This window comes from Harpia harpyja, chromosome 11 (assembly GCF_026419915.1).
Source record: "Harpia harpyja isolate bHarHar1 chromosome 11, bHarHar1 primary haplotype, whole genome shotgun sequence".
NCBI lineage: Eukaryota > Metazoa > Chordata > Aves > Accipitriformes > Accipitridae > Harpia > Harpia harpyja.
In genome coordinates, this window is record NC_068950.1 from 14,658,793 (window position 1) to 14,682,414 (window position 23,622).

The 23,622-nt window shown below is 36.6% G+C and overlaps 1 long non-coding RNA gene across 1 annotated transcript in view; it reads right to left on the reverse strand.

The window, feature by feature from the left end:
• LOC128148583 (uncharacterized) overlaps positions 1 to 20,826 on the reverse strand; it is a 43,407-nt gene extending 22,581 nt beyond the window's left edge. Inside the window, exon 1 of the long non-coding RNA XR_008237331.1 lies at positions 20,708 to 20,826. This is a non-coding gene — a long non-coding RNA (uncharacterized LOC128148583). The remainder of the gene's footprint in view (positions 1 to 20,707) is intronic.
• Between the last annotated feature and the right edge of the window lie 2,796 nt (positions 20,827 to 23,622).

Below are 23,622 nucleotides of genomic sequence, written 5' to 3' on the forward strand. Positions count from 1 at the left end.
CTGGCCTTGAACACTGCCAGGGGTAGGGCATCCACAACCTCTCTGGGCAACCTGTTCCAGTGCCTCACCACCCTCACAGTGAAGAACTTCTTCCTGACATCTAAGAAAATTAGTTGGATTTGCATATACAAAACATTTATGCAGCTTTCACATTCCTCACATCTCTCTGTACACTTGTTCCAATAAGACTGATTAATCAAATCATGATTTCACCTCTCGTCATAAATTATAGTAAGAACAATTGATACTTCAATTAAAAAAAAATCTGATTTTTTGATTCCTTCAGATTTACTGCTCCTTAACATCCTTTTATATGTCAGAATAGATTTTTGCTTTTCAATAATCTATAGAAATAATAACTTAATATGTTTAGATTTCTATACAATAGGAAGTGACTGTAAGAAATTATACAATCTGGAATTGTCAATTTGATACATTAATTTTCAGTAGCAGCAAAAATCTATGTTCATTGTGATGACCAAAGGGAGCGGCCCAACATAGGTAAAAGATAAATCCACCCCAATGTTTTCCTCAATTTACCACGTTACCATTATTGAGATTCACAGGACTAATTCAACAAATTAAAAGTAAAACTAAATTTTTCACATTTATGAACTTGTAGATCTTTACTCTTTATGCAGTAGAACATATCACAGATTTCACAAGACAAAAAGAGACCTGGCATACATGCAATGTACAGGCTAGGTTCATGGGTGAAAGAATTTATGTGCCATTTTATATTATTTCTCTTATCTAAATTTTTGATGGAATAAAAAATTGTTTATCTCTTAGTCCCATGTGTGTCCTTGAGAAAGGAAGTGGTGACCACCAACAACCTGAATGAGCTTTAAGTAGTTAATTCAAATTCTGAAGGTAGTTGCAAGTCTGTGAGTGCATGAAGTGTATGGAATCTAAACACCAACATAGTGATAAGAAGTGTCACTATTTAACAGAGAGCGTTTTTTGCTAAAAGGAATCCAGATTTTGTAGATTTTTGTAGAGTGCTGTGGAGTTCATAGTTGATTTAATACAGTAGGTGAAGTTCAACCAGTTAGTGGTTCACTGAGTATATATTGAAATTTGGAGGATTAATTTGTTTTTTAGACACTTCTAGACATTATGTTATACTCTTCATAACTATAGCAATATTTTTAATGAGATTATCAGCTATATGATTTCTTCTAGCCTTTTTCATAAGCTAGAGTTCATTTATTCAGATATTTATCTTTATTACTGTGCAACTGTTTTCTTTTTCTACTGTTTAACTATTTTTTGGAGGCACAAAACATTTTTCAAGACAGATTTTTGAGAGAATGTAAATACTTTTTTTTTGATATTCAAGTAATCTGAAAGTATTTTAAAATATTAAGTTCACCATCAGTAAATACTCACTCCTAGCCGATGTGAATGAGTACTTTCACAGAGTATGCCTGAAGCAGACTGACATTTCATGAATGATGATTGTCTGTTTTATTTGAGCATTTTTATGCTACTGACATATGTCAAATAAAATCAGAAGCTCTCCTATCTTTACAGCTATTCTTGGCAAAAACCCCCACCTCCCACATTTTCTATTTACAGTTCTCCATCTTCAGATTTTGTAGATACATTCTGCACATTTTTTGACAGTATTATACTTCATTTTTGTTTACATTCCAGTATTTTCTGGAGTCCAGTGCTACAATTATAGTGTCATATAATAACTGTGTTACTCCTTAGATGTTCAAAATTAACTTTAGGTTATGAATTCCACCTGATTTTTTTAAGTAATTCCCAATGGAGTTAACATGATTTCTTGCCAGAATAAGGCTAGCAGCATTTGGCTCCTTGCATTTGGTTTATTAGTCTTGTAGGTCAAATTTATGTTGCTGACTTAGTAAGGCAGCTAGGCACATAATGAAATATTACTCAAGTAAAGTTCATACTTAAATGTACTTAGAACCCCAGAATTAGGATCTCTTCCCTGATTTCATTTTTTGGTTTTCTTTCATGCTGGTCTTACTCAATACTTTGTTAGCAGTATACATACAGTGAGTTACCCATTTGTTTCAAACATCTGCCCAGTTGTGTTTTCACCTAAGAATAAGTGAAGCTTTCATATTTTTATCCTTCCAGTTTGCACAGCAAACCCAAACACTGCAGGTCATGTTTTTCTTTTAGGCTGAATAGGTTCAGATGAATATTGAATACTTATTTAAGGTTTATTCCCATGTTGGCTAAATTGTTCATAAGCCAATTTTATTTAACTTGCAGGAATTATCAACATTTTCAGATTTTGTAGCATTTGTCATAACATTGTGAATACTGTATCTGATATATCAGATGATATTTAACTAACTCTGTGATGAACATATTTATGAATACGTCTATTTCTGTCTCTCCCAGACAATTCTATTGTATTATGAAAACACAATATCAGTGATTCATCTGTTTCACTGATGTGCTTTCTTGTAATTCATCTGAAGAAGAAATATATTAACTACTCAATTCTTCTTCATTTCATTGTAATTTTTGTAAATTATTCTATTGTTCTTCTGTCAAAATTTTTAATCCAGAAACAATTTCAACAATAAATCTTACATTTGTTTACTCAAGCACTGCTGAATTTGCAACACTGTAAAACTGTAAAGCTTATTATTAATTAGTACATATATGTATGATGCCTTGTGGTCCCTTTTACTTCACTGGAAGTGTAATATGAGGTGAGCATGGACTTTATCATGTTTCTAAACCTACTGATATTGAGATAAAGGGATATCTTCATTTTACACTGTTGTCAAGAATAACTGTATCAGCTATCTAAACAGAGAAACCTACCAGGGCATCCATGAAAAGCAGGACCCAAACCTCAAAAGGAGCATTTCCAAGTCTTACACCTTGACTTTCACAGCAGAGATGATGAACTCCTGATTGCACAGAAAGAAATAGGAATTACACCTTAATAATGGGTGTGTGGGTTTGAGCTCCTTTGAATAGCAATGGCCTAATATTCCAAAGGAGCACCAAAAGCACAGTAGAGCCCTCAGAGTCACTGGGGATGAGCACAATATAAAGATATAGGTTTATGTTCCTTTGGCAAAGCGGTCTTTAAATTATTGAGATCAAGCTGCATTTCCTTTCTAATTAGATCTCCTATGTGACAATTCATTTAAGCATCAATATAAAGACTGTGCAACCAAGGAGGATGAAGATGCTTGGGGTGAGGAGGGGAGGAAACTTAGTCCTGAGGAAGCAGTCATGTGCCAGGGCTGGTCCAACCCTGCAGTACACTGAGGCTATAGATGGGCTTGTGTCCTGCCAGCCCCAGGCAAGCCTCACAGGCAGAAACACTTAGTATGCTGAAGTCTCTTGACTGAAAAAGAAACTCTTTGCTATCTTCCTTTGAGCAGGCAGGAATGCTCTTTGGTGATGACATCAACCTAGCAGTAGTCCTATTGGATTTTTAACGTGTAACGAATGTGTAAGCAATGTTTCTTTCTGCATGGGACAGAGTAATGTTTAAATCCATTTTTGCAGACCTCATTTTGTAAGCTGGTACCCAAGGCATAGCTGTGTTACACAGCAGTGTCGATCTCTTTCCTGTTAAAGGACCTGCCATGTGATGCCAGGAAGATCTAATATTTCCTGGAGGAGTTGAGTTTGTCCTGCATAGTTGCCTACAAATATACAATTCCTTAAATGCTTCGTTGCCCTCAAAAAAAGGTGAGGCATGAGCAAAGCAGTTTACTTAGCCTCCTTTAGGTCACGACCTTTCTGAGTCTCATGCAGATATGGGCAAAGATCAGGCCGTGAGCCAGGTGAATTTTTCTATTGAGCTTCCATCTTTCTCTTGATATCCTATATGCTATGGGATATCATAGTCACATCACAGCTACCATTTTTTCTAAAACAGTAGCATTTTGATTCATCAGTCCTGCATTTAGTCCTTTACAAACCCAGCTTACTCACATGTTGCATAAAGAAGAAAATGGCAAAATGGTCATTTGAATCTGATGTTTTCCATTTCAAATACACCACTTACTCTACTGGGCTTAATTTTGGTAGGGAAATCTCACGTAAAACTTCAGAGAGAACACTCAGGTCTAATTAATTTTGCCAACTGAAGCAATAATTTTTTTATCTCTGCATTAATAAGGAAATTATGACAAACTAGTTATTAACTTTAAAAATCTGTAGAAAAGCATCTTTTGAATGAACCGAGAATGTTTGTGTAGACTTTTCCTTTTTCTAAAATGTACAAGTACAGTGAATGAAATTGATAAGATTGTAGCTGTTACTTTTTGGGGGGGTAAGGTGTTGTTTATAGTAGTCTGTGCCCAAAGTACTGCTGATGACATGGATGAGAGTCACAGTTTTTCACTTTTCTTTACAGATATGTGATCTACCAACCCTGTTCTATTTTGTATTATCATGTCTCTGAAAAAGGGTATCTTGTGAGTTGTCCCTTTTAGGAAACATTGCATCAGTGTGGAACTAATTTTGGTGGTAAAACAGCAGGAACAATATGATGATTAAGTGTGAAAAAATATGGAGTCTTAATTACTAGACAAAACTTTCTTTTACTGGCTTCATTTCCTAGTGCACAATTTCTTCCTGCCTGTTTAACTGCAAAAGAAAAATGCTGATGTAAATTAACAATATATCATGTTCACATCATCATTCTAAAATTAACTGTACATAGATATTTAAAAAAAATCATTCAACGTTTGGGGTAAGTACACAGCTGCTGAAATAATTTCAAAACAACACAGAATAGAACATGACTAATGTTGAGGTTCTTTTGAAATTATATGCCTTACAGTGTAATTAATTACAATTGGCTTCTTTTGTCCATGGTTCCTGACATATTTAGGTACAACTGTGTGTAAAGTGATACTCCCACTTAATTAGCTATTTCTTCTTATTGCCATTTTTTTCCCTTCTTGTGGGGATGATACAGAGGGGAGGAGTGCATAATTGTTACTGTTATAGCCAGTAAATATTTTTCTTCCCCTCCTCCTCTTTATCCAACTGCTTCAGGGCTGCTCTAAGGGACTTTCAAGAAATATCTCCTTAGTTGTCTTCCCTCCTTCCTACTTTCCTTCCTCCCTTTCTGAACAATAAACTTTGCTACCATAAATGCATTCCTCCCAATTTTTTCGGTAACATGCTCTGCCTGATAAATATCACTTTTGGCCCAAGCTTGTAATGCAATTACTAAATTTCTCACTTGCATTAATCTAATGTTGATTACACAATGGTCCTGTTCAAGTCAAGTGTTTTTCTCTATCAGGTTGTTTCCAAACTTTGCAGAGCTATTTACCAGGCATAACAGGGATATATTAGGCACTTTTTTCCCTTTTTTTTTTTCTTGGGAGGACAAAAGTTTTAAATTAACCACCAAACAGAAAAGCCCACAGGAGCTAGGCATGTATTACTAATCCACTGGTTTCTAAGAATTGCATTTTGTACGCAATTTGTTGAGAGGCCTTTGAGAATTTTGTTATTTATAAGAATGTTACAGTTCATTTATATTTTATGCAGACATAAAAAAATCTTATTCCCAATTGCCGAAAAGGAAAAAATATAAACCAAACAACTCACCCACTCCCACTCCTCTAGGCAACTTATGGTAATAGTATCTTGTGTATTCCTTAATTTTAATAGAAATCTGTTGAAAACTGTTTGTTTTGCAACTTCAGAGTTGATATTCTAACCTTACTGAATTTACAAAGACCGTAGTAGTTTATTCATTTTTCTGGGAGGGAGGGTTTGTTTCATCGCTGTATGTTGGGATTGATTTGTTGGGTTTTTTAAAATTTTGTTTTGTAAAATAGGCTGCCACCAGAATTCTGGACTTTTAGCTTTGCTATCAATATGTAATGTTTCTCATATTCATATACACATTAGTGAGAGTTCTTTCTTCTAAATGGAAGAATATTAAATAATCATAGGTCAAACAGTCTTTTAGATGTTTCTACTGGTGGTTTTAAGGTTTTTGATGCCTGTAGATCTAAATGCACAACTAAGTCAGTGTACTGGCTCTGGCTGAGATGGAGTTAGCTTCCTTCATAGCAGTCCCTGTGGTGCTGTGCTTTGCATTTGTGGCTAAAGCAGTGTTGATAACACATGAATGTTTTGTCTATCGCTAAGCAGTGCTTTCATAGCATCAAGGCCTTCCTTGTTTCTCACTTTGACCCCCCAGCAAGTCGGCCGGGGGTAGGCAAGAAGTTCATAGAATCATAGAATCACAGAATCATAGAACGGTTTGGCTTTGAAGGGACCTTCAAAGATCATCTAGTCCAACCCCCCCTGCCATGGGCAGAGACATTTTTCACTAGACCAGGTTGCTCAAAGCCCCATCCAATCTGGCCTTGAACACTTCCGGGGTGGGGCATCCACAGCTTCTCTGAGTGACTGTTCCAGTGTCTCACCACCCTCACCATAAAACATTTCTTCCTTAGATGCAATGTAAATCTACCCTTTCAGTTTAAAACCATTGCCTCTCATCCTGTCACTACAGGTAAAAAAGTTTCTCTGTCTTTCTTATAAGCTCCCTTTATATATCAAAAGGCCACAAAAAGGTCTTGCCAGAGCCGCCTTTTCTCCTGGCTAAACAGCCCCAACTCTCTCAGCCTGTCTTCACAGGAGAGCTGTTCCAGCCCTCTGACTATCTTTGTGGCCCTCCTCTGGACCAGCTGTAACAGGTCCATGTCTGTCTTGTCCTGAGAACCTCAGAGCTGGATGCAGTACTGCAGGTGGGGTCTCAGGACAGCAGAGTAGAGGGGGAGAATCACCTCCCTCAACCTGCTGGCCATGCTTCTTTTGATGTAGCCCAGGATTCAACTGGCTTTCTGGGCTGCAAGCACACATTGCCAACTGTCCTGGTTTTGGCTGGGATAGAGTAATTTTCTTTCTAGTAGCTGGTATAGTGTTATGTTTTGTATTTAGTATTAGAAGGATGTTGATAACACACTGATGTTTTCAGTTGTTGCTAAGTAGTGTTTATGCTAAGCCAAGGATTTTTCAGCTTCTCATGCCCAGCCAGCAAGAAGGCTGGAGGGGCACAAGAAGTTGGGAGGGGACACAGCCAGGACAGCTGACCCAAACTGGCCAAAGCGATATTCCATACCATGGGATGTCATGCCCAGTATATAAGCGGGGGGGAGTTCGCTGGGGCAGGCGGATTGCTGCTCAGGATCTAACTGGGCATCAGTTGGTGAGTGGTGAGCAATTGCATTGTGCATCACTTGTTTTGTATATTCCAATTCTTTTATTATTTTTATCGTCATTTTATTATTGTTGTTGTTGTTATTTTCTTCCTTTCTGTTCTAGTAAACTGTTCTTATCTCAACCCACGAGTTTTACTTTTTTTTCCCTGATTCTCTCCCCCATCCCACTGGGTGCGTGGTGGTTAGTTGCTGGGTGGGGTTAAACCACAACAGTGGCTTATGTCCAATTTACCACCCACCAGTGCCACCACATCCTTCTCCGCAGGGCTGCTCTCAATCCATTCATCCCCCAGTCTCTACTGACATTAGGGATTGCCCCTGCCCAGGTGCAGGACCTTGTACTTGGCCTGTTGAACTTCATGAGCTTCTCATGGGCCCACTCCTCCAGCCTGACCAGGTCCTTCTGGATGACAACCCTTCCCTCAAGTATATTGACTACACCGTGCAGCTTGGTGTCATCCACAAATTTGTTGAGGGTGCACTCAATAGCACTATGTCATTAATAAAGATACTAAATAGTATTGGTCCTAGAATGAACCCTTGAGGGACACTGCTTTTCACCTGGACATTGAGCTGTAAGTCTTTGGATGCAGCCTTTCAGCCAATTCCTCATCCATCTAACAGTTCATCCATCAAATCCATATCTCACCAATTTAGAGGTAAGAATCTTGTGGGGGACCATATCAAAGGCCTTACAGAAGTCCAGGTAGATGACATCCATTGCTCTTTGCTTGTCCACTGACGCAGCCACTCTATTGTCGAAGGCCACTAGGCCTTACTGGACACTGAGGTGAGGCTGACTGGTTGGTAGTTCTCAGGGTCCTCCTTTTTACCCTTTTTAAAGTGGGCATGCTATTCCCTTTTCTCCAGTCACTGGGAACCTTGCCAGCTGGAAGGGGACACAACCAGGACAGCTGACCTGAACTGACCAAACAACAGTCCATACCATATGACATTGTGCTCAGCAATAAAAGCTCAGAAAAAGGAGGAAGAAGGGGGGTGGTTATGGTGTTTGTCTTCTCAAGCAACTGCTATGTGCGCTGAGGTCCTGCTTTCCAGGAAGTGGCTGGACATTTGCCTCCCAATGGGAAGTAGTGAATAAGTTCTTTTTGTTTTGCTTGCACAAGCAGCTATTGTTTTCCCTTTTAAACTTGTTCCGTGAGTCTTCTTGCTTTCCTTCTATTTTTTTTCCCCATCCTGTGGGAAAGAGGAGTGAGCAGGGAACTGGGTGGGTGTTTAGCTGCTGGTCAGTGTCAACCCACCACAGTTGTGGATCAAAAAACAGAAAAAAAAAGTGATATCTTAAAGAAATTAATCCTAATATAGGCTACTTTAATGTATGCAAACTATAAATACTCTTTCCTTTTAGCATATATGTATGCATATCTATAAAAATCTGTGAATTTTTTTAGTTTTTTGTTTAAAAAAAAAATCTGCAATGTTTTATCATAGTGATGCTTCTTATTCAATTGCTTTGAGATTTTCAGCTTGAAATAGCGAACAAAACACAAGTTGCTACCATGCCAGCTTCAGGATTAATCTCCAAAGCAGTGACTAACTCTACTTTCTCCAAGGTCTGGGTCTGCAGATTGGTGGAAAAAAAAATCTGACTTCTGCATGTCTCAGTTTCCTTAATGTATGTCCTGCTCCATTCCCAAATGACAGTGAACAGGACATAGAAAAGGCACTTTCAAAACTGTTTGAATAATATTGCATAAGCAGGTTGTTTGGTTTTTTCCCTTCATTTCTGTAACTTCTTCAGTTAGTGGGCATTTTCAAATTATTCTTGGGAAAATGAACAAATATGCATCTCCTAACCTTCTCCATTAAAATGAATAATTCTATCCCTCACATGCTATGGCCTGACCTCACTAAGAAAGGTTTTTTTCTCCATTGAGCATTTATCACTTCAGAAAGCATTACAAAATTATTTATTTAAATGACAGAACAAAGAACTGCTTTGCAGATCTTCATAATGTGAGCCATCAAGTAGTTTAAGTATGAAGTATTATTCTTCCTCGGAATGCCAAAGGGTTACCTTGAGTGCAAGGTAAGCAACAGTGACAAATCCAGGGAAAATATTTCCCTTCTAGAACTTGTAAAAATACACAAGTTATTAGCACCTTTGGGGATTATCAGCACACTAAGAAATTGTATGGTCCCATAATTCCAGCTGCAAGCTACCAGAAATTCTACAAGGGTAAGCAGAGCTAATGTAGGTCTTAGCATTCAGTCTCAGTAAAATCTTGATTGGAGTTTAGTCAGCCTGCTTGCCATGTAGGTCAGACATTCTGCCAGCTGTTTTCTCTTTTTTACTGTTTTGTCATATAAGAGATGAAATTTATCTCAGGGCCATGAAACTAAATCCCAGCATCGTTGATCTGCAGTGACATGATGGCACAGTTGCCAATGGGGGTTAAAAAAATAATCTCCTTCTGTGTCAATTTGAACACAGCAATAGGTATCACATTTGCAAATAATCATTCCTGAGCAAGATCAATCAGATATGAGCTGTGTCCATACGAAATACTGAACTGACTTTTCTTCTGGCTTTGATGATGGGCCTCTTTTATTTACTTTTTAAAAAGCACTTTAGAACACTTCAAGAAGATTAGCACAATCTTTTAGCCCTATTAATTTTGTACATATGTGTTTAAGGTAAATATATACTGTTGGATAGTACTTATAAAGGTAGTAAGTTGCTGAATTTTAACATTGTCCTTGACTTCACAATGCAATAAACTTTGAAACTGGCTATTGGAAAGGGAAAAGTCCATGAAATTCTATGAAAATATTTTAAAACTATATAGAATTATAATTATTTATAATAATAAAAATATCAATATTGTAGTCATCATTGCTGTTTTCAAAGTCTTGTCCTGATTTCTATAATTAACTGAACCTATCTGTTAAATTTGATAGTATGTGTTTCTAATTCCATTAAAGAACTTTAAGTTCAACTGGGCTTTTTCTTTTTTAAAAAACATACAAAGCATTCTTTTTAGTCTGAATAAAGAAGATTCACGTTTACTGCAGATCTACATCACATCTGGCAGAGAACTGCTACCTGCTTGATCCCCATTAGTATGACTCAATGTAGCATATGTACTTCAGTTCACACTGGCACCATAGCAAAACATCAAAACTACAGTTCTGTTGACATTGATTCAGCTAAGAAAACTTTTCATGCATTTGGAAATTTCATTTAAACTGAAATTGTAATGACCAGGTTTTCAGACATGAATCTACATTCTGTAGAGAATAAGTTTAAATATGATGTTTGCTTCACAAATCTACTGTTACAAGTGTGATATTAAAGTCTGAGTGTGAATTGCAGTGTGTGATTGCAGCCATCTATTAAAATACAATGGCTACATGAACTTTGTCATTATGTCTTACTGGTCATAACATGACTATTCCATGGCTAAATTGGCGCACACTTTCCAAATACTTACAAAGTCTATGGATTTTTTTCAGAGAGGATGAGAGAGACTGAATTGTTACCTTGAGCTGTCTCAAAGATTGTTAGGTGTGAGAGACTGGACTGTCATCTCAAGCCATTCATCTCAAGAATTATGGACTGCTTATCTTGAGCCCTTTGTCTCTGGGATGGCCTGTCTAAGCAGGACACTCCTCTGGCCATAAGGACGAATGCCAGGCCACTGAGGCATCTAGGAGAGGAAACGGGCTGGAGCCGACAAGAATGCAAGAATGTGGAGACTACCATTCTCATGGAAACTGTAGCCTTTGGGATAAGATATTGGTTTCTGGTGTTGATCACACAAAGATCGTGTGATAGATGAAACCTGCAGAGTGTGAACAGTGCATGAACAATACGTATGTGCATACATCATCGAACTATGCCCTATAAAAAACCATGGAGACAAGCCGTGGTGTGCACCCACCACCGAAGAATTGAAGACTGAGGACCAACGGGACACCGCTGGATCCATGGTGGTGACTATCCTTGCAACTCTATCCCGACTGCTTGCTTAACTTCTGCCTTTTCTTCCATTCTATCCTATTGCTACTATTTTCTAGTTTTGATACCTTTGATAATAAAAACTTTTTGGGGTACATGGCATTTGACCTCATTTGTGTCTTAATCTCGCTCTTGGGATCATATCAAAACCTTCCCCGACATTGGATCGGGGCAGAGGACAATTAAAAAACTGAAAGGAGGAAAAATGAAAGACAGCTTTGACAATAATGCAAGCGCATGCAAAACAGGTAGCTCCTACTGAGAGAATATCTATCATGACTCTGCTAATTTTCCCCATTACTAAGAATGGAAGGACACATTGTAAATCAAAATAAGAATGATCTGGAGAGGAAGAGAATCTGTTCTGCTGAAACTGATGTGGAACTGATAACGGTTATGTGGAAACCGGGTCAAAGAATTATAAACATAAAATTACTGATGTATGAACATCAGGAAAAATAAATTCTTTTAATTGTAACCATTTGTAATGAGTTTTTACTGGGATCACACTCAACATAGTAATGGAGGTATTTGATTTTTAAAATACTGGACTCGTTATATATTTTTAATAAGATTATCTTGTCACTGTTATAAAAACACTATTTAAGAGAACAGTATAAAGTGAAGTTTACCATTTGCTTTAACACTGTAGTGACCTATTTGTAGCCTTACACCCTTCCCTTATCTAAAACTATCTATCCCTTACTTTCCTTCGAATTTTCTTTGTTTGTCTGTGTGTTAAGCTTTAAAAGGGATAGAGAAATTCAGTTTAAGGCAGAATTGGTGTCAAACTATTACCAAAGAAAAATTTTCAGCAAAGCAAATTTACTTTTAAAACATTTTATTATTATTTGTAAATGGAAATATATATCAAACATCCCAAGATTTCCTTGAATCTGAGACAGGATTTTCATAGAAACAGTACTAAACTGAAGTGGATTGCTGCAGGACTCTGATATCTTCTGATTTGGGACTCTGGAGCAGTCATGATGGTAAGCTTTCTAGGCTTGTGGTCATGAACAAAGTAGTGAAGTTTGGAAGTCCTGGATCAGACTCTGAGTTTGACTTGGAGTTAGATTTGGGAAGCATCTAGGTCCATGACATAAAGGGGCTAGCATCGGAACATAGGTCCCAGTGTTTCTGGACTCTTATGAAGAACCTGGTGTCTAAAAGCCCTGGGAATGTTAAATTTTTGCAGTGCTCACTGTAGAGTTGGTCTGAAATTAGGATGTCTTTAGACTTGTCAGGACTGAGGAATCAGTATATCTTAAAATCCCCAAGGGTGGTCTCCATGAGCAGGAGTGACTTGAGAAGAAAGTAATTAAGATTAAACCAAGAATGCCCATTTCCCCAGGATTTCTACAGGATTTTCTCCTGCCTTGAATTATTTTTATTTGATCAATTAAAAGTCTGGCCCCAAATCAAATTTGAAAAACATATGCCTCTCCATGAACTGGATCGCTGTCTTTCAACCAAATATCCTCATGTACCTTCTGAAAACAGCTACAGAAAAAAAAATCTTGTAAGATCTGGCCTGATTACATAGAAATCAACAGTACTTTTTAGGTGTCTTAAATGGGAACAGATTTGAGCCTTAAGTGGGTCATATTTTCAAAGTGGTAAATGTTATAAACTCCTTGGGGTCCCTTCTTTAAACTGATTAGAAGGATGATACTTTGAGACTAGCACTATGCACAATAGTGCAATTTTTTAAAGACCGAATGTGTTTTCTAACATGATAATTAATGTCCTTGAAAAGAAGCAGCCCTAAAGCCCCATTTATATGCACTATAAGACAATAAATTACTTCAGGCAATATATTGTGTCAACACAGTAGACAAACATTACTCCTCACTTAGAGGAACGTGCATTCTCTCTTTTAAAATGGTTTTACAACTTCAGTTGTTTGCATGATCTCAGTATCTTTAGATGCACTGCTGTATGTGAAAGAGACCAGAAAAGGAAGGTTTTTTTGTTTTCTTTGTTTTATGTTTGGGTTTACAAAATAAAAGCTTCATATTTAAGATCTCTCTTTCTGTAGTGCTGTTAATTAACATAGCAAACCAGATAAGAGGAAACGAATTTTCTGTCCTTTGGAGAGTATGTGAAGGAAATCTGCATAAGCTATATCACCAATTGGACTTGTTGTGACAGTTCCTGATAATTAATGTCTCTGCAGAACAGGGATCAACAGGTTGTATACTTCAGAGATAATCACATCTGTGTAATTTTCAATTTCTAGGAGAGCACATCATAATTAATGCTCCTAATAAGTATGAGAAGCTTAGTAGAACAACAGAGTGTATATTCATAAATAACTTTTCCTTGAAAAGACTTTTAGCCCTGTTCATGGACCATATTGGCACCTAAGAACCGTCTTTAGCCAATACTGATGGAGAGAAACTGTTTTCCAGTTCAAACTCTTTTCTATAGAGCATGTTTCTATTGTTTATTTCTGTAATTGTTTCCAACTGCATTTAGTTAGCACTGTAAAATTATCATTTTGGAGCTTAAGTACTTAAAAGCCAATGGTTCAGTGGAAACCATTTGTTCTTCACAGTAAATAATTGAACACAACCTTAAAGAAAATAAAAATTATTATGTTCATTTAATAAGTTTTGTACTGATTTGATGATTAAAAAGGCAGATACTCACAGCACCTGATTTTAGACAGTGAAACTTGTAAATCTGTGAAACTCATAGGAGTTCTGTGAGACTTGTGGTAATGCAAATGCTTTCCAGCCTTCACCTAAGTAACACTTGCCACCATACCATAGTTTATCTACCATTTTAAAGCTGAGTCTTACTCTACCATTGCTTCATGTAATATGTGCTTTATAACTGATTTTGCTACTCTGAGTATATAGCCTTTAAAATTTTCCAGCTATTATAGCTAGGTGACAGAAATCAGTCATATTTTAGCAAATTCTGTTTTCAACAATTACAAAGGAAAAAGGTTCATTTTGTCTTCCATAAAATGTAAGAAATTTAGTGGTATAATACTTCCTTTTTCTTTTTTTTCAGACAGTTTCTTCTAGCTGCTGTTCCAACAGCTAGTATTCTGGATCTTTCTATTAACTGCTTGTGCCACTCTGCATTGTGCCATTTGAAGAGTTTGATTCCTGTGCTTTCTTAATTGTGTAACCATTGTTTTGTCCACCATTTTGCATGGATAACATTGAAGGGTTTAGAATTTTTCTTAAGGAAATGGAATTTTACTTAAGGAGCATTTGAATAAAAGCCAGATATTTTGTTTATAATCCTGTAAATATTTGGCACATCTCCTTTACTTCAGGAAGATTATTTCCATGGAGGCTGAAAATGTACTAACTCCTTGAGGAGGAAGACACAAAACATCATTTGTAAATCAAAATCTTCTGCAAATGTAAACAGAAATCATCTATCACGTTTATGGAGCAAAACCAATTAAAGAGTTTCAACTAATCTCCCTAGGAGCTAAGTCCTTTTGAAAAATGCTTGTCTTTTAAGTGTCTAAAATGGTCACTAACAGTTGGATACTAGTCGGATACTGTGATTTTTTGTACAATTGCTCATTAGTCTGTGAAACAGTATTAAGGGAAAAGATTTTTAATGCATCAAAGCATAATAATCAGAGCTGCTGTATTACATTTCTGTGGAGTAAGTGTGCTAATGACTGCATAATGTGTTTGCACTGCAATGTGATTTCACTTCAGTTTGTTTGAAAGCTTAATTGTGCACAGCTGCCTGGGTTTTCATGATGGAGAGATGACAGTGTCTCCCTGCTAATCGAGTGTCCAGGAGGGACTTGTGGTCTATTTTAAATTGTTTACTTCAATTTAGTTCCAATAAAAGTGACTGTGCCAGCATCAGCCACTGTTACATCTAATGAATTGGTGCTGTGATTTTGCTTTGTGTGGCAATTAAAAGCTAGATGAGTGCAAGCCAATGCCAGGATTGTGAAACATTTATTATGCATGTTAAATGAGTGCATGATTAATAGTATTTCATGTTTATAGAGCTTCTATTGTGTAGGGATCTTAAATCAACTTTAAAAGTTTGGGACGTTCACTATCATCAGGGCACTGAAGGGAAAGGGAAACTGAGAGACACTGGAAATGACTATTTAAATTTATGCAACAAAATCTGAAACTAAATCTAGGTACCCTGAGTTCAGACTCGTGCTTCAAACACCAAACATATTTCCAAAGTCTAGAAAATTCTAAACTTGCTATGTGCCAAGGACTAAGCTTGTTGTTAAATTGAGTCATCAGAGTTAATATGATAACAATAAAATGTGAATACACCCTGTGTTATTCAGAAATACAGTGGAAATAGAACTGTAATTAATGTTTCTTTACTGTTGTGTGATTTATAAAGAATAGGGAATTCTTGTTTAGTCCAATGCCCATGTACAGTCAGACTCCTGCAATATATGTCAGGTCAGCTATGGAAACTGATGACAAAGCATTTAGCTAGCAATTGTTAGTTAAAATGCTTTAGTTTAAATACCTACCACTGAGGATAAAGCAAAACATTTCACTTTTGGGGGAGGGGTTGTGTACGGTTGCACAAAACCAGTAACTTGGCAAATCATAATAACTCAGTTGTAATTTGGAACTGATGATGTCTTCAGGGGTATATTTTTTAAAACAAATTAAGTAGTCATTGAAAGGGTAGTGAGAACTGTCTTTGGTTGACATACGAATTGAAGTGAACTTCAGCTAAATCTTTAGTTAGAATACATAGACATGCAGAGATGTTCACCTTCTTGTTGTTTTTGAGCATTATTTCAAAATCTTTTCTCAAATAACTGGATTCATCTGTCTGCTGAAACACCACTTTTTCCAAACATGTAACTGTAAGCGTCATATTTAAGGTGAGCAACTGGTTGAAAACAGTGTAAATAACTGTAAAGCAATGTGAGAAGTTAAAAACAAGTCAGGTAAGGCACAAATATAAGTCAGTCTATCATAAAACCTAGAAAACTTCTACTAGAGAATTACTAGAGAAGTAATTACTCAAAAATATTGGATTGATACAGAACTACCTCAAAATGCAGCCAGTAAAAGTTAAAGAAAATTATAATTGCTGTATATTCACTAGCTCATTTGACCTGCTATAACTTTATTGCAACAGGTGGAAACTGAAAAAAATACTAATATGGCTACAGTGCTGGTGAACTATTAGACAGAGCTACTTTTCAGTTGCAGAAAAATTTAAGCATGAGAGTTTTTTGCTAGTAGTATGCTTAGATAGTAGGTATAAAAACAAATGAAGTTTCATTTACTTTAGGCTGATATATACCACATGCTAAATAAACAGGATATCAGACATGATGGTTAGTCCAAGCATTTCTCAGTATATTTCAGATATGCTGTTGAAATTCTTGGTGTGCTTCTAACTGGCTGCTGCACCACACTGGTGTGGTATCATAGGTCTTTGTGAACTTCAGATACCCAACTGAATGGGAAAAATCCTTTGTGATGTAAGTAATAATGTGTTCTGGTTTTGGCTGGGATAGAGTTAATTGTCTTCCCAGTAGCTGGTACAGTGCTGTGTTTTGGGTTCAGTATTAGAAGAATGTTGAATACACACTGATGTTTTCAGTTGTTGCTAAGTAGTGTTTATGCTAAGCCAAGGATTTTTCAGCTTCTCATGCCCAGCCAGCAAGAAGGCTGGAGGGGCACAAGAAGTTGGGAGGGGACACAGCCAGGACAGCTGACCCAAAGTGGCCAAAGGGGTATTCTATACCGTGTGACATCATGTCTAAAAGATAAACTGGGGGGAGTTGGGGTAGGGGGAATCACCACTCAGGAACTAACTGGGCATCGGTCAGCAGTTGTCATTTTATTAGTGTTACCATTATCATTATTAGTTTCTTCTTTTCTGTTCTATAAAATGTCCTTATCTCAACCCACGAGTTTTACTTTTTTTTTTCCGATTCTCTCCCCCATCCCACTGGGTGTGGGGGGGAAGTGGGTGAGCGGCTGCATGGTGCTTAGCTGCTGGCTGGGGTTAAACCATGATGTAATGCTAATCTGTTGCCATATCTTTGTTCCTTTGAATTTCTTGGTTTCTTGCTGTATGTACTTTTCAATAACCATTGGCTAGACTCATTTTGGGACAAAATGCTGATCCACTGTCAAGGTACAGATAAGAGACAATTTGCTTAGCAGTTTGGTTATGTAGAATAACTGAGATTACAGGATAAGCATCTCCAGCTTTTTTATTTCCATGAGCTTTCTGGCAGAGGGTCTCTAAATTGATTGTCTCTGAAGCCAAAGTCCAGAAATAAGCTCAGAAAAAACTAAGCCCTCAACAGTGTAGTAGTTTTTTAGATGTGAGGCAGACAAAAGGACATATCTGCTGTCAAAATATCATCCAGATAAGACCTTGATAACACCTGCCTATCTCTAGCTGACTAGATTATTCTGGTTTGGAGCTCATAGCAGCAGTTGACAAACTTTGCACTTTTTGTAACACATTCAGGGAGGAGACCAGAGGGTAGGAGAAACCTCTGAAGCAATTAATAATTGGATTTAAATATGGAGAAAGTCAAAGGGATTGGATCAGCTATGGGATGAGCAAATCTATTGGTTGCTTACGCCGACAAACTAATGCAGAAAGTAAGAATTACTGAAAACAATAGGCCCTTGGGGTACGGGGTGGTGGAAGTAACATGACCATGGGCTTGTGATACTGTTTAAATGTTTGTATTCAAGGTGGAAGCACTGTGCAAAATGATGGAGCCTCCAACCAGGGCTTGACAGATTTACAGGTGGGACATGAGTGTCCCAGACAAGTGTTTTCTGGGTCTGTGGTGCTAGTCTAAACTGAACTAGAGGGGTAGGGCCTTGGTTGGTGTGTCATGCATGATTGTGTGTGTCATGGAATATAAATTGCTATTGCACTTACTATATAATTTTTAGATTTTATGTCACTTAGTGATGTGGTCTGTTCTCGTTTCCACCCACCCAAACTACTCTCTGATGCCACAAATGGAAAAACTGAGGTGCATTGTGAAAACAGAAATGATTCTCGTTGCTTTGGGGGTATTACAACACTGTTGGCTTGTGCATTGAATAACAGGGAGGGAGAGATTTCTGTTTCAATCTGAGTATTTAATATCAATTATATTCTTCGGGAACTGGACCCGCATTGAAAGTGATGTGTAAATAAGGCATTAATTCTTTTTGTATCACTCATTCTAATTCTAAAAATAGCATTAAATCACTTCTCAAATCTGCACAGAACTGGAAGCTTTTCCTCAGATTTGAGGAATTTCCTCAGATTTCAGTCTGAATGTGAATTTGCTGTTCTGTGGGGGCCTGTTCTGAAACTCATTTTGAAGAAAATAGGTATCCATCCATTAACCTCAATTGGATTTGTTTCTGACCTGCACCTTGCCTCCAGAAAAACTCTTGTTTAAGATTCTGCACTTAAATTCAATAATCAGTACACAATTTTTATTCTTCCAGCGTAACTATTGAGATGTAAATGAGAACTGTCTGTATCTACCTGTGTGTCTGAGTTTCTTTTTGCATATTCTAATTCATTAGGTTAAAAATAAATGACAGTATTTTATTTGCTTCAGCAGACTGGGCATATTAATGCACCTATTCTATAACACTTACCGGTAAATAATGTTGATTTACTTTTCATTTGCATAGTAGAATATTCAAGTAGCTTTTGGCTACTAATGATCACTCTTGAAAGGAGTTGAAACTGTGGTCAGTACAGTATTTTCTTTCTTACTGACAGTTCAAGTGTCATGAGTATGCACTAATATTTGAAATTCAGCTTTACTGTTCAAGAAAGAAGTGGAAGACCTGCTACATTTCTGTACCTTTTAAAACACTAGTTCTTTGTTCCTTTGTCCTGGGTATGTGTGACATTTTCTTTTTAAAGCTGAAACATGGGAAGGCAAATGTACCCTGTAGACCCTGTACTAGTCAAAGAGCTGTCTTCTTTTTGTTGTTTCTTCCGGAAATGGTGCTTTGAAAGAAATCACTGTTGTAGAACCAATTAGGTTCTTTAAGTGGATCATTTCTCAGTCACTGGAATAATGAATTCCCATTTGCTCAAAGGGTTGCATTCACCCTTCAGTGGCAAAACAAACAGGAATTCATTGTCACAGCTAGGCAACCCGAATTATTTATACATTCTTTTCAGAATCTTTCTTTTTTCATCTTTATTGGAATCCACCATAAAGATTATTGTTTAATGAGGGGGAAGTTCAATTGGAGCCAAACGAAAAGGCACAAGCCTTCTAAGCCAGAGTGTATTTTTCAGAAGTGTCTTATTTGTCAGGCTGTTACAAATTTGCATTTTTTTTTAGTTAAAATACAAATGAAACATTTGTTTTCTGTTTTTTTACATTCTTTAAAAGTTTTCTGGACAGAGAAAGATGAAACTCTGTTCCTCAAAACTAAAAAATTTTAAAGCATAATTTAAAGGTGCTCACAGGATGAACCACCACTGTGGTCCTCAAACTTTTCCGCTTTTTACCATTGTAGCCCTGGTAAGAACATAATTGTCTACTATATCTGCTTAGATTTATTGGGGAAAAAAACCTTGTGGCTATGTCAGGGGTAATTGAAGCATAATCAGACTTCTTCTGGAAATCAAATTTGTGCCTGAACTGCAGTTACCTGACCACCTTTAATAGCCATCTAAATGCTAAAATGAAAATATAGTTGTAGTGTTTGCTTCTTTTCAGCTTGTTATTTATACATATCATTTATGTCAGAGTTCAGAGAATATGTAGTTAACAGCAAGATCACTTTATAACATCAGTGTCTTTTGCATCTACTTTGCAGCTGAACTTCCCAGTAAATTCAGTTAGGTAGAGTAGCTACAGAAAATACAGCAAATTATATTTGTTTTCTAATAAAGGTCAGTTTAATTTTTAAACTTATTAAAAATATCTTTCTGTATATGCTTTTGTATAGCCTGATATTGTGTTTCACTTATTTTAATTTAGGGATTTTAGATCATTGTAACAAATCAAGGTCATAGGGGCTTTTGTCCCATTTTCTCGATAGCCATTTGGGATATGGCTGTCCTTACCACATTCAGTATAGATAAGTTAGCTGAGCTCCAAAATTAGACTGGAAGCATGGTTTATAATTTACAGAACCCATACAGGAAAACTCTTAAACTCTGAGTATCATCATATGTTTTAACCTTTGAAATTCATTCACCTGCAAATTATCTGCCAATATTCTGCAGAAATTAAAGAAAGAAATTAAGGAGCTGTGGAATAAATGAGTAAGGTTTTAACTCCACTGCTGCTCTTCTTTAAGAAATGATTGCCCCTTTAACAAATATTTTTAGAGACTAGACAATACTGGAAAGGATCTTGTACAGATGTACTGAGTACTTTGTCATGGGAAAACAGAATTCTTTGAAAAGCTTTTTTCCTTTTTTTTTTTTTCTTAAGGAAATCTTTGAAAAATTTAAAAGCAAATTCCATGTGGCAGGAAAGAGTGACTATATTTTTTGCTCATTGACTAGAAGACAGCAAGATTACCTGAGCTTTGACAGTCCAATTCACATCACTCAACCCTAAAGAAAACAGTATTTCCCTCTTGTATTTGATGACACAGAATTTTCTTCCCCCAGTTTCTGCCTGTGAGACTGGCAACTGCAGTGTCCTCATTCAGGAGTTTATAAGTGTGACAGTGACTTGACAAAGTGCGTGCAAGATGCTGTCATCCTTTATCATTGTCATTCATTGGTTCCAACTCAGTGAATTATTTTACCAAAGTCATTTACAACGTTAAACAATTTTACATAAGTGGACCCATTTGCCAATTACATCTTTTACTTCTCCTGCATTTGCTCCCCATCACTTCTTTATGTCAAATTACCCCTTGCTTTTGAGAGGAGTAATTGTTTTCTCACTAACTGTTGTTCAGCACCGATCAATGAAGGGCTTCTGCCCTACACTTTTGATTAAGCATTAGTTTCCTATTGGAAAAAATGAGTTTGCTTTCCTTTAATGTTTTCACAGTTTATTAATGTGATTGAACTAGGTTAATAAGAGTGTGTTATGAATCTGGACAGTCTTACTACATGACTTCAATACACAGATGACACTGCTCATAATTTTTACTGATGTGCGCAACAGTATTTGGACAAAAATCTGTGAGACTGCTCCTCTGATGAAAGGTTAAAAAAAAAAAAAATTAAACCCCCAGTGTTTGATAGAAGAGAGCCATTCCCCATGTACTCTTGACAACTGTGTATCTCCATGTGCATAGTTTTTCAACTTCATTTGTCTTTCGGCCTCGGCTAACACTGTTTTTTTTTCTGACAGAAAAAAGTTATACCAAGGGTGGACTTGTGTATACCGCTAATGTTAATATAAATTTGAACAGTCCCAGTCAAGAAACAGGGTTTGTTTGCTAACTTCCACAGATGAAAACTAAAAGTGGACTGTATTTATCAAAAAAATATGAGATAAATTTCTCTCAGTTGAATTATTCATTGTTTTTATACAATTAATATTTCCTCCAGCTGTATGAATGGAGAAGTCTCTGTGACTCTAACAGTTCCTTCCATGTCAGTGAGAAAACAAAGCAGAAAAATCCCCATTTAGAGCCCTACAGTGCACTGGGCACCTTTCTCATGCCATCACTACACACACCATACAGTCCTAACAAAAGACAATTTGACTGTATGGTTTCTCTTGTTTTCTAACTGTACTTGTTCAGTGAGAAAATTCTGAAGGACTGTCAGAAAACCTGCTTATGTGTTTTGTAAATAGTGTAAAACATACCAGCCATATGCCTGCCAGGGATTTTAATGGGACTTGAAAGGCTGAAATAGTCTCCTTCAAACAAGTCTAAAATCAGTTACTGGAGAAAAAAATCAATTGTTGAGGAACAGTCTAGTCTACTGCTTACTTTTCAGCACTTTTGATAAACTATGTTATTTATTAAATTACAGATGAAGACAAAAAACAATTACTTCGTCATAGTGTTAATATGTGTGACATATTTGGGAAGTCTTTTTTCTGAATTTTTTTTCTACTGGGTAGTTTTTATTCTGCTTTAGAAGAAAACTTAATTCTTACAGGAATATATGTGGCATGGAAAGACCATAGGCACAGCATGACACAGCATGACTGTACCTCAGCTGGACCAGATACTAGAGGCTCATCTGAAAGCAGACCTTGCAGGAAAGGGTCAGCACTGGCTGTGGCCTCCCAGTTACAACAAGGCTCTTGTAAACCCTCCCATAGACTCACAAGCCATCATGAGCTCTATTTCTTACATCTTCATTATCCCCCTGAGAATAGTCTCCTCCTTATTGTAAATGGATTTGCATCCTATAGCATATGCTGCAACAGTCAAGAAAGATGATGGCGATCGTTATGTTTTTCAAGACTATGTACATAGTTCCAAATATTTGCTTTCTGGTACATTCATCATTTTTTTCATTCTAACTGCTGTGGAGGGTCTTATTTTGTTAATTATGCATCAAGTGTAGTTCACTGCAAGAATTTGTTTTCTCTTCTTTCTTAGGCAAATGTGAAACCAAGGAAAGAAAATCTATAACCAGTGTCTTCCATCCAGGGTAGGGTAAAGAATCATGTTGGTGTATTTTAAATCCCATTTGAGAGCAAAGTTACTGGTGAATTCTAACAAAAAGCTATGGTGCAGTATTTCATTAAAATGCTGTGATGAATCTCAAAGCTAAGCTATTTAAAAATGGGGAGGATTCATGTGAAAAGCTGATAGACACCAAGATTTAATATCCCATGATAATTAGCAACACATTTAACAATAGTGGGAGAGCAACTACAACTTTCTATAGAATTTAATATCCTCCCATCCCCTTTGTAAGCTATAGTCAGGAGCTTTCATTTCCTTTCTGCTATATACAATAAACAAATTTTATTGGTTCATCTTTTATTATAATGTCCATATGGTATGAAGAAAAATCAATATCAGAACAACAATAACAGAAAAAAAAGAGTCAGGAAGAATCATATAAAGACGGTTAATGTCCACATTATATTAGTTTGTGTCTGTATTTGAATGTAAATTTTTGGAAAAAATTATTTCTCATTTCTTATGAAAATCTTAAAAGGTTTTCTGCCATGTTAGTCAAACCACTGTTGTGAAAAGTGAAGCAGTTGTTAGGGAAATTTAGGTACATAGCTTACTTAGGAAGGAAAAAGAAAAGAAATTATCAACCAGGAATATTTGAAAACATTAATCTAAATGACAATCTAGAAACCACTGTTAGTGCTTTACCTCACTGCGATTGTCCATGTAGAAGAATTACCAGTCCTTTTCCCCATGCTAAAACTGAGAAGGATTTTCCCTTTTTTTTTCTTGTAACATTACAAAAACATGAAAAAAAGTTTTTTAAATATGAGCTACACAGCTATAGACTGCTTATGAATACTTTTGACTTCAAAGATCCCACAAGACT